The following is an 11,540-nucleotide window of genomic DNA, read 5'->3' on the forward strand; positions in this document are numbered from 1 at the left end:
GCAGCATCCTCTGAGCCTCCGAGCTCAGAATTTATCTTAACGTGATATACTTTTATATTTAAATGACTTTTATTAATCACTCTAGCAATACTTCCTGCAGGAAAAAATACATATATAAATAGCAATATATATTTTTTAATGTGATCATTAAAACTCTAGCTGTCAAAAATATGTATTCTAGATTGTATTACCATTATAACTTTTATCAGTTCACAATTGATCAAAAATTTATCAGTTCACAATACAGCATATCAATTTTTATAATGGATTATTAAATATTAAAAAAATGACTGTTTTAATGAGATGGATGGGCTAGTTTACTTTTTAATTAGTTCACAGATGTGTTCTTTGTAAAAAATTTTCCAGCTGCATTTTTTTTTTAAATACATTTTTATTGATTTCAGAGAGAGAAAGGGAGAGGCAGAGAGAGAGAGAAACATCAATGATGAGAGAGTCATTGATCGGCTGCCTCCTGCATGTCCCCCACCAGGGACTGAGGCCACAACCTGGGCATGTGCCCTGACGGGGAATAGAACCGTGATCTCCTGCATCCTAGGTCGATGCTCAACCGCTGAGCCATGCCGGCCGGGCTCCAGCTGCATATTTATGATTTGTAAACTTTTCCAAACATATGCTGTTTCGGTTTAAATGTTAACTTAAAAATATATCTATATCCTTTAAAGTTTATTTGTAGACATTTTGGAACATTAGTTTTGAGATTGAAGAATACATAAGTGAAATTAGTGAGTGGTAAAAATTCTATCAAATTCAAGGAGTTAAATAAATATTTATTTTTAAAAAATGAGTCAAAATTTGTGATCTTACAATTTAAGATATGAGCAGAATAGTAATAAAGCTGTTGATCAACGCCCCCTATTGGCCATCAAAGTAAGTGCAGGGTAGAATCGGCAAATGAAATTAGATCAAGGATTGCTAGCTCTAACACGCATCTTTGCTCAGAGGAGTTACAAACCGGCATTAAAGTTTAGTAGACAAAGTGAAAAAGAGGTTGGGATTGTAATAATTGTATTGGTAATTAGACAGAGCTGTAACAATTGCAGCTTTATTTCAGAACATTTAGGTATCTCATTAGACATTTAACCATCTGGGTGCTCACAGGATCAAACCCCTCTGCCCCCCATGCTGGAGCACAGTGCAGAATCATCTGAGAGGGAAGCAGCGTGAACAAGAGCCAGTGGCTTTACTCCACTTTATTCCACAATCTGCTGCTTCATGGTGCTCAAAGCAATAATGCAATGTTCAATGCAAAAACAGATGCTCCCGAGAAAGTGCAGCCATCTGACTGCAACCAGTTGTCAGAGGGAATTAAGGATATCTCCAGAACAAATATGGATTCTCCTACATCACATCTTTCTGTTTTGATTGGTTTTGTTTGTTTGTTTGTTTATTTATTTATATCCTCACCCAAGGATACTTTTTCCATTACTTTTCAGAAAGAGTGGAAGGGGGGAGGGGAGAGAGAGAGAGAGAGAGAGAGAGGGAGAGAGAGAGAGAGAAACATCAATGTGAGAGAGACACTTGGATTGGTTGCCTCCTGCATGTGCCCCGATAGGACCTGGAATCAAGCCTGCAACCGAGGTAAGTGTCCTTGGCTGGACTCGAACCCAGGACCTTTCAGTTCATGGGCCAATGCTCTAACCACTGAGCCAAACTGGCCAGGGTATTTTTTTAGAGAGAAAGAGGGAGGGAGAGAGAGAAACATCGATGTGAGAGGGGAACATCAATCAACTGCCTCCTGCACACTGGGGACAAAGCTCTGTTGGGCATGTGCTCAGATCAGGAATCCAATTGGCAACCTTTCAGTGCACAGAAGATGTTCAATCAACTGAGCCACACTGGCCAGGGTCCATATCACATTTTGTTAAAAGGCCCAGATGCAGGCTTGATGTTGTTTTTCCAACATCTGGATTCTGGTAAACACCCGGGAGGGGGGGTGCTAATTACCTCTAGCACCTCCTAACCATTGGGACAGTATATAGATCTTTAACATAGTTCCACACGAGGGCTTGATACTAGGGACAGCTTTCGCCCGATGAAATGAATGATGGATTCTTTCGTATCGACAAGTTGGCACTCTGGCTTAAAGCAGCTATTTGCTTTTTTTCTCTGTGGCACACACTGCCCAATGCCCATGAAGGAGTGTGAAGGTGCCATCCCAGGAGCCTTTCCTGGAGCTTCTAGTGGAATCTGTCTGTCCCAGTGTGCACTCTGCACCTAGCCCATGGTTCCCCCAGTATAATTTCTAATATGTGACACAGAAAACAAAGCATTGAATAAGAATGAATACTAGAAAGATAAAGAGATGAAAGGCAAATAAGTGGTTTACATGTTAAAGTGAAGAACATGGTATCCATTTATTTTTTAATTTTTGCAACTGTCATAAAATATACAAAAATTCACTATCTTAACCATTTTTAGTGTGCAGTTTTATAGAGTTAAATGTATTCACAGTCTTGTGCAAACAACAACTTTTTCATCTTGCAAAACTGAAACTCCGCCCCATTAAAGAACTCTCCGCTCCCCTCCCCCAGCCCCCCACCCCACCCCTGCACCCACATTTGAGGGGAGATGAATGGGACTCCTTTCTGGCTCTGAACCTGGCCACTCTAGGACCTCCTATAAGTGGGATCACACAGGATTTGTCTTTTTTGACTGGCTTATTGTTATATATTTATTTTAAACAAGAAAGACTTAATAGACTTTTTAATAAACCCTGGCTATTTCTGTGTCACCTGTTCCATAAGCTCCTCTTTCTGTGACAGGTTTTCCCTTCCTCTCTGTTTCGATCCTTTATTCTCCTGCTTCTACCTGCCTCTTGCCTTTGGTGCATGTCATGCTCCCTTTCCAGTTTGTTCCTCTTCGGTCCCGTTTTCCATAGCACAGCTGGAAGGAAATGGTGAGGAATGGATGTGTAGCAGGATGATTTGTTGAGGTCCCCGAGGCAGGGTGTCCTGGTGAGAAGCATCCGAGCTGTCACTCAGCCGCACACCCGGAATCACCGAGAAGCGCTTCCCTTACCCCAAGGGGGCAGTCATCGCTCGCCTGTCGCCGGCAGAGGCCTGCAAGCTGAGCTGCCGAGAGAAAAAACGAAAAAGGCTCCCCACGGCCTCTACATATTTTCTTTTCCGAGAAGGCAAGACAAACGTGACTAGGTTTCAGGGGCCATCTGGGGACTGGGAAGGAGGAGAGGGTCCTGGGTCAACACTTGGCCAAGTGAGAAAGAGAAAGCTTCCAGAGGGGGGACGACAAGTGGGCCCTCTCAGAAGAGGGGCCAGAGGCCAACCTGACCCCGAGGGAAGGCGGGGGCTGCCCGAGGGGAGGCCTCTGCTTGCGAGGTCGGCTCCGTGACAGGGCTGGGCCACCTAGTCACCTGACGGAGGGCAGAGAGCCAGAGGCCGGTGGTGTTACTGACTTTTCTGGTCAGCTGGATTCATGTCTCGTGGAGTGGAAGGATGAAATCACAGACGATTCGAGAGGTAAGCAAAAGCAGAAGTTTTTTGAAAGAGAGACAGAAGCTCCCGCAGCAGCGAGAGGGGGCCCCGAACGAGGAGCCTCAGGAGCTTCTTTGTCTAGGGGCTGTATCTACCTGAGTGTCCTTCTATTGGCTATTTTGAAAGAGCCTGCCCTGGCCACATCCAATTCATTTAAACCTTTGCTCCCGCCTTTGCTCCCAGCCCGAGCTGCACCAGCCCCAAGCTGCCTGCCAGATGTCACACAGCCTACTTCCCGGTCATGCCTTTCTTTGTTCTTCCCCGACCCCATGTCCCTTACGTGCCTGTTCATACGCTTAACTCCTCAGTGGAGTCTGCGGTCTAGAGATACCGTGAAACCCCAGGGCCCGCATCCAAAGGAGGGACAAGGAGCCTCCCATGATATATGTTGAGGCTGAATTGTGTCCCCCAAAAAGATAGTTCACGTTCTAACCCCCAATACCTGTGAATGTGACCTTATTTGAAGAGCGTCTTTGCAGATATAATTCGCTAAGATGAGGTCATATTGGAATAGAGACTTTAATCCATATGACTGGTATAGAAATGAGTTCGGTTTCCCCCATCTTGGATGTATTTTGAGATTTAAATTCTTTTCCCAACAAAGAGATAAAGCTAACTACTTTTTAGAAACATATTTTAAATAGCAAAGTAGAGAAGATACACACAAAGAGCTTCAGGTTTGTCTTGCCATACTTTACATTTCCTCACCTCATAATTCAATTCTATATAATCGAGTTATAACAATGAATTGGCATTTTCTTGTGGAAAACAACCATGATTTTCTATTTTATGGAGTCAACTCTTATATGAGCAAAAGCAGCTGACGTGGTGATGGAGCTATTTCTCTTGTCTGTTTTTAAGTAACAATTTAACAAATCTTCTGTGAGCACCTACTGTTTGTCAGGCAGTGTACCAGGAGCTGGGAACCTAATGATCAGTGAGATGGATGTGATCTGTGCCCTCCCAGAGCTCAAGTTGTACTCATATCATAGCCTATACTTCCCCTTTCCAAGGCTCTTTTGTCTTCGCTTATTCTCTATGCAGACTGAGTGCTTTAAAAATCAATGAGATTAAATCATATCCTGTAATCATGGACAAGTTACTACTTCTCTGATTTTCCATTTATTTTAATACAAAAGTTGGCCACATGCTTCCCGGTTTTGACTGCAGAATTGAGAGCATCGTGGACATGTTATTACCTCTAAACATGTGTTTCATATTTATTTATAGGTGATTGGAAAAGTATGCCTATACTATGTAAACAGCTAAAATGTGATGGTTTCCATTTCATGGAACAAGAAAGATTGAATAAACTGTAACACTTGCCATCTTTTGGTTTAAAATTTCTATTTATAATTTGAAAGGCAATAGGATGAAACAAGAGAACGTGAACTCGGTCTAGCCCCACACTGCAAGAGTTCAACACAGGGTGAGTCATTGTCATGTAGACTACATCCTAAAAATATGGAGTGACAGACCCACATCAAGACAGAGAGAGCCAGGAAATAAGGAAAATGGAATCCCAGGTGAAGTCAAATCCTCAGAATCTTTTCTTAACAAGTAGTTGAGAAAGAGCACCAATGTTCTAAGATGACTAATTTAACCAGGGGTGGTTTGGGGACTTGCTAAAGAATCCTAAAACATGAATGAGAAGGTAGTGAGCCAAAGGCTTGGGAGGATGAGCAGCAGCTGCAACAACTGCAGCTTGTGAAAAGAAAGCTGGCCTCACCGGGGACCTGGGCCATGGGCCCTGGCAGACGCTTCCATTGCATGTGGCTTCATTGAGCATCGACACCAAGACTAGACAGAATGAGGCAGAACCAAAGCCAGGACAAATGGTCAGAGCCAAACTACCAGCAGCAAGAAAAACAGCCACAGCAGATTCCCGTGCTCTTAACATTATCAAAAGTATAACTCTTTGGATTATCTTATATTTTACAATACACGTGTGGCATTGTGCTGGGTACACCCAGTTGGGGACTCTGTCAGTTGCCGAGGATGTTTATAGCCAATGATGCACCCCAGAGCTGGGGAGATAACTAGGATGGATTTGGGAATCCAGCCAAATTAATCTTCCCTAAAAATCTCTAAAGTACAGGATTCAGAGAGTTTCCAGGTGAAGGTGCTAGGAGGGTGTGGCACCAGAGAGGGCATGGAAGCTCTGTGCCCCTTCCCTTATAAATATAAAGCTCAGCCTCCAAAACTGTGAGGCAGTAAAATTATGTTGTTTTAAGCTACCCAGTGTGTGGTACTTTGCTAGTGCGCTTCAGAAAATGAATACTCTATTTATTATGGCCATTATTTATTGAGTGCTTCTTTGCTGGTTATCCTATCAACTGCATTATCCTCTCTACTGAAATACCCTCTCTCCTGGATTATCCTTCTCCTGGATTACCCTCTCAGGCGGATTACCTTTTCTCCTGGATTACACTCTCTCCAGGAGGGAGGTTAATCCAGGAGAGAGGGTAATCTAGGAGAGAAGGTAATCCACCTGAGAGGGTAATCCAGCAAAGAGGCTAACCCAGCAGAGGATAACCCAGGAGAGAGCGTAATCCAGGAGACCATGCAATCCAGGAGAGAGGAAATTCCATGAAAGAGTGTAATGCAGGAAGAGTGTGTTCCAGGAGAGAGTGTATTCCAGGAGACAGGGTAATCTAGCAGAGATGAGAATCCAGGAGAAGGTGTAATTGAGGAGAGAGGGTAATCCAAAAGAGAAGATAATCCAGCAGAAAGGAGAGTCCAGAAGAGAGGATAATCCTCAAATGAGAGAAATCCACCAGAGAGGATAATCCAGGAGAGAGTAAACCAGGAGAGAGTGTAATCCAGCAGCTAGGCTAATTCTGTTAGAGTGTAATCCAGGAGCGTGGGTGATCCAGGAGGTAGGGTTATACAGCAGAGAGTCTAATGTAGGAGAGAGGGTATCCCAGAAGAGAATATAATTGAGGAGAAATGTTAATTCAGCAGAGAGGATAATCCTAGAGAGAGTGAAATCCAGGAGAGAGTTTAATCCAGAACAGAGGATATTCCAGGAGAGAGTGTAATCCAAGAGAGAGGGTAAACCAGAGAGGGGGTAATCCATCAACTAGAATAATTCTGTTAGAGTGTAATCCAGGAGAGAGGATTGTCCAGCAGAGAGACTAATGCTGGAGAGAGGGTATCCCAGGACAGAATATAATTGAGGAGAAATGGTAACTCAGCAGAGAGGATAATCCTAGAGAGAGTGAAATCTAGGAGAGAGTTTAATTCAGAACAGAGGATATTCCAGGGGAGAGTGTGATCCAGGAGAAAGAGAAATCCAGCAGGGATATAATCCAGGAGAGAATGCATTTCAGAGAGAGGGTAATACAGGGAACAGAATAATCCATCAGAGAGTGTTATCCATGAGAGAATGTAATCCAGGAGAGTATGTAATCCAGGAGAGAATAATCCAGAAGGGTGTTATCCAGGAGAGTGGGTAATACAGCAGATAATATTCCAGGAGAGAGTGTAATCCAGTAGAAAGGGTAATACAGCAGAGATATAATCCAGGAGAGAATGTATTCCAAAGAGAGGGTAATCCAGACAAAAGGGTAATCCGGCAGAGAGTGTCTCCTGGAGAGAGGGTATTCCAGGAGTGTGTGTAATCCAGAGGAATGGGTAATCCAGCAGAGAGGCTAATCTAGCAGAGTGTATCATCCAGGAGAGAGTGTAATCCAGGAGAGTGTGTAAACCAGGAAAAATGGTATTCCAGCTGAGAATGTCGTCCATGAGAGAATGTAACCCTGGAGAGTGTGGAATCCAGGAGAGAGTCATCCAGGAGAGTGTGATTCAGAAGAGTAATCCAGCAGAGATATAATCCCAGAGAGAATGTATTCCAGAGAGAGGGTACTCCAGGCAAAAGGTTAACCTAGCAAGAGTATCATCCAAGAGAAAGGTTATTCCAGGAGAGAGTGTAATCCAGGAGAGAAGATAATCCAGCAGTGGTTGTAATCTCAGAGAGATGGTATTTCAGGATAGTATGTAATCCAGGGGAATGGGTAATCTAGCAGAGAGGTTAATACAGCAGAGAGTGTCATTCATGAAAGAGTGTAATTCTGGAGAGGTGTGATCCAGCAGAAAATATTCCAGGAGAGAGTGTAATCCCAGAGAAAGAGTAATCCAGTAGAGATATTATCTAGGAGAGAATGTATTCTGTACAGAGGGTAATCCAGTCAACAGGGTAATCCAGCAAAGAGTGTCATCCAGGAGAGGGGGTATTCCAGGAGAGAATGTAGTCCAGGAGAGAAGATAATCCATCAGAGTGTGTACTCCTGGAGAGAGGGTATTCCAGGAGGGTATGTAATCCAGGGTAATGAATTATCCAGCTAAGAGGTAAATCCAGTAGTGTGTCAAACTTGAGTGTAATCCAGGAGAATGTGTAATCCAGGAGAGAGGGTATTCCAGGAGAGAGTGTAATCCAGGGGAATGGGTAATCCAGCAGAGATTGATCCAGCAATATGCGTCATCCATAAGAGAGTGTAATCCAGGGGTGTGTGTAAACCAGGAGAGATGGTATTCCAGCAGAGAGTGTAATACATGAGAGAGTATTCCAGGAGTGTGTGGTCCAGGAAGGAGGATAATCCAGCAGATAATATTCCAGTAGATATTGTAATCCAGGAGAAAGAGTACTCCAGCAGAGTGTGTCATCCATGAGAGAGTATAACCCAGGAGAGTGTGTAAACCAGGAGGGCATTCCAGCAGAGAGTATCATACATGAGAGAGTGTAATTCTGGAGAAGGAATAATCCACCAAATAATATTCCAGGAGAGAATGTATTCCTGGAGAAAGTGTAATCCAGCAGAGACATAATCCAGGAGAGAATGTATTCCGCAGAGATGGTAATACAGAAGACAGGGTAATCCAGCAGAGAGTGTCATCCAGGAGAGAGAGGATTCCAGGAGAGAGTGTAATCTAGAGCAGAGGTACTTCCAGGAGAAAGTGTAATCCACAAGAGAGTGTGATACAGGAGAGTGGGTAATCTAGGGGAAAGGGTAATCCAGCAGAAACTGTAATCCAGGAGAGATATAATCCAGAGGAGAGTATGTATTCCAGAGAGAGAGTAATCCATGTGCAGAATAATCCAGGGGAGAATTATCTATGATAGAGTGTAATCCAGGAGGGAGTAGTCCAGAATAGTGTGATCCAGAGAGAGTGTAATCCCGAAGATAATATTCCAAGAGAGTGTGTAATCCAGTAGAAAGGGTAATCCCACAGAAATATAATCCAGGAGAGAATGTATTCCAGAGAAAGTGTAATCCAGTCAGCAGGGTAATTCAGCAGAGGGTGTCATCCAGGAGAGAGGGGATTCCAGGAGAGAGTGTAATCGAGAAGAGAGATTATCCCAGGAGAAAGTGTAACTGATGAGAGCATGTAATCCAGCAGAGTGGGTAATCCAGGGGAAACAGTAATCCAGCAGAGAGAGGGTATCAGGAGAGAGGGTATTTCAGGAAAGAGTATTATCCAGGAGAAAGAGTAATCCAGCAGAGATAATCCAGAAGAGTAAGTATTCCAGAGAGAGGGTAATCCATGTGCAAAATAATCGAGAGTGTCCTCCATGAGAGACTGTAATCCAGGAGAGTGTGTAATCCACCGGATAATATTGCAGGAGAGAGTGTAATTTAGGAGAAAGAGTAATCAAGCAGAGATATAATCCAGGAGAGAATGTATTCCATAGAGAGGGTAATCCAAGCAACAGGGTAATCCTGCAGTGAGAGTCATCCGGGAGAGAAGGTATTCCAGGAGAGAGTGTAATCCAGGAGAGCAAGTAATCCAGCAGAGAGGATAGTGCAGCAGAGAGGATAATCCAGGACAGTTTTTAACCTATTAGAGATGGTAATCCAGCAGAGAGACTAATTCAGCAGTGATGTTATCATCATAATCTAGGAAAGTGGCTAATTTAGCAGAGAGGATAATCCAGGAGAGAGTGTAATTCAGTAGAGAGGATAATCTAGAAAGAGGTTAATATTGGAGAGAGGGTAATCCAGGTTTTTGTTGAGAGGAAGTGGGAGAGATACAAAGTAAAAAATACAAGTTTATTAATGAAATTAAGAAGAAAAATGATATGAGCCATATACCCACACAGGTGATTTTATGATTCAATGTAAACATTTATGGAATTTTTCATTTATATAAAATGCTCACAGCTTTAAATTATTTTAAAATTTCATGTTTCCCATTTCTGGATGCTGGAATGTCCCTTCATCAGTTGGGTCCTCTCTCATTCCTGGGCCCTTCTTTTAGGGCAATATGTCCATAGTGCTTCCTACACTAGCACTTCAGCTGGCATCTTTCTTCCTACCGGTTCAGCGTAAGGGAAAGATTTGATAGAAATCAGGAAACGCTTCCAAAAATTGTTGTTCTGCCCAGGTTTTTTCTTTTCTTTACCAAAATGAATTACCTTCAGGATGCCAATAACATAGTATTGGAGCTAGACTCTTAAGTTGGACAACACCCTAAATCAACTCTAAGAGTGGATTTATAAACAAAATAAACAAATATTTTGGATTCAGCTATCATAACTTTAATAAAAATTGTGAATCAATATAATGACTCACTATTCTCAGGGAAACAGTTTCATGGAACAGATTGTTGGAAGTGATTCTGAAACCACAGCACCCCCTGCATATTGGTTAATGAGGGCCCTCACATGGGGTTGCTGAGTGTGGGGTGCACCCTCCCTTTTCCCCCTCCACTGAGAAGAGAGTGGAATCCAGGCTGCAGGCTGAGCAGTGAGCTGCCTCGGGCCGCCGCAAGGCAAGACTTTGCAGAGGGGCAGTGTGAGCACTAGACCCAACCTCCCACCAAGGTCACATGATGTGTGTTCATAGGTCCTTGAGGTTTTACAGGGAGAACAATTTCTCCCCTCCCCTCCGCTCTCCTCCCCTCCCTCTGTTCCCCTCTCTTCTCCTCTCCTTCCTCCTCATATCTGCTTATAGCTGCCTTAGCTTGTATATTAGTTTTCCAAGGTTACCATAACAAAGTACCACAAACTGAATGGCTTAAATCAAAAGAAATTCATTCTCTCACAGTTTGGAGGTCAGAAGTCTAAAATCAAGGTGTCGGCAGGGCCACACTCCCTAGAGGCTCTGGGGAAGGACCTTTCCTCGCCTCTCAAGCTCCTCAGAGCCCCAGGCATTCCTTGATTTCTGGCAGCATCAACCCTGGTCTCTGCCTTCCCCTCCATGTGGTCATCTTCTCTCTGTGTCTCTCCGTGTCCTCTCCTCTTCTTATAAGGACACCAGGCATTGGATTTTGAGTCCAGTTTGAATCCAGATGCTTTTATCTGAAGATCTTTTGCAAAAACTCAACTTCCAAATAAGGGTACATTCTGAGGTTGTGCGTGCATGTGAATTGAGGAGGTACTATAGCTTCAATGCACTATAGCTTATAAAATAGAAACTATTGCCTTTGTACGATGTTAGGGGGAAAATTCTGCTCTCTCCCCACTGTATTCCTTCTGGTAAGAGGAGGAATAAGGTTGAATATCCCCAGATCATGGATGTTCTAGACTCTCTTAGTCTGAGAAACCTCCTTTCTTCAGACACATGCGCTCACATCTCCCTCATCCAAAAACCGATCAGGCTGACTCTGTGGTTGTCCTGCCTGTGACTCAATGGGCAATTTCAATCTGGGGCAGGGGGATATTGTAGAAAGTCTAGATTGGGGCTCAGGTCCAAGCTCTGGTCTCAAGTCCATCTTGACCAGCAATACAATTCTCATCTGTCAGACTTCTGAGCACACTCCTCAAGTAGTTTGGAACCCAGAGGGGGAAGGGTGTGACTGAGAAGCACAGGGGTCCCTGTCAGCAGCCCCTATCAGCTATTCACAACTGTCCCAGAAGACAGGAGGCTGTAGCACCAAAGAGAGAATTCCTGAAGCCCAGCAGGCCTGCGCTTGCATTTCAGATGATTTCCCTGGGAGCAAGGCCCTTAAGGATCAGACTGGGCTCCAGATTAAAATGTCAGTGCCCAGGCCTGGGGACCACGCTCTTTATAGGAGGACAGGAGGGTG

This window comes from Miniopterus schreibersii, assembly GCF_964146895.1.
Source record: "Miniopterus schreibersii genome assembly, chromosome: 2".
Classification (NCBI taxonomy): Eukaryota; Metazoa; Chordata; class Mammalia; order Chiroptera; family Miniopteridae; genus Miniopterus; species Miniopterus schreibersii.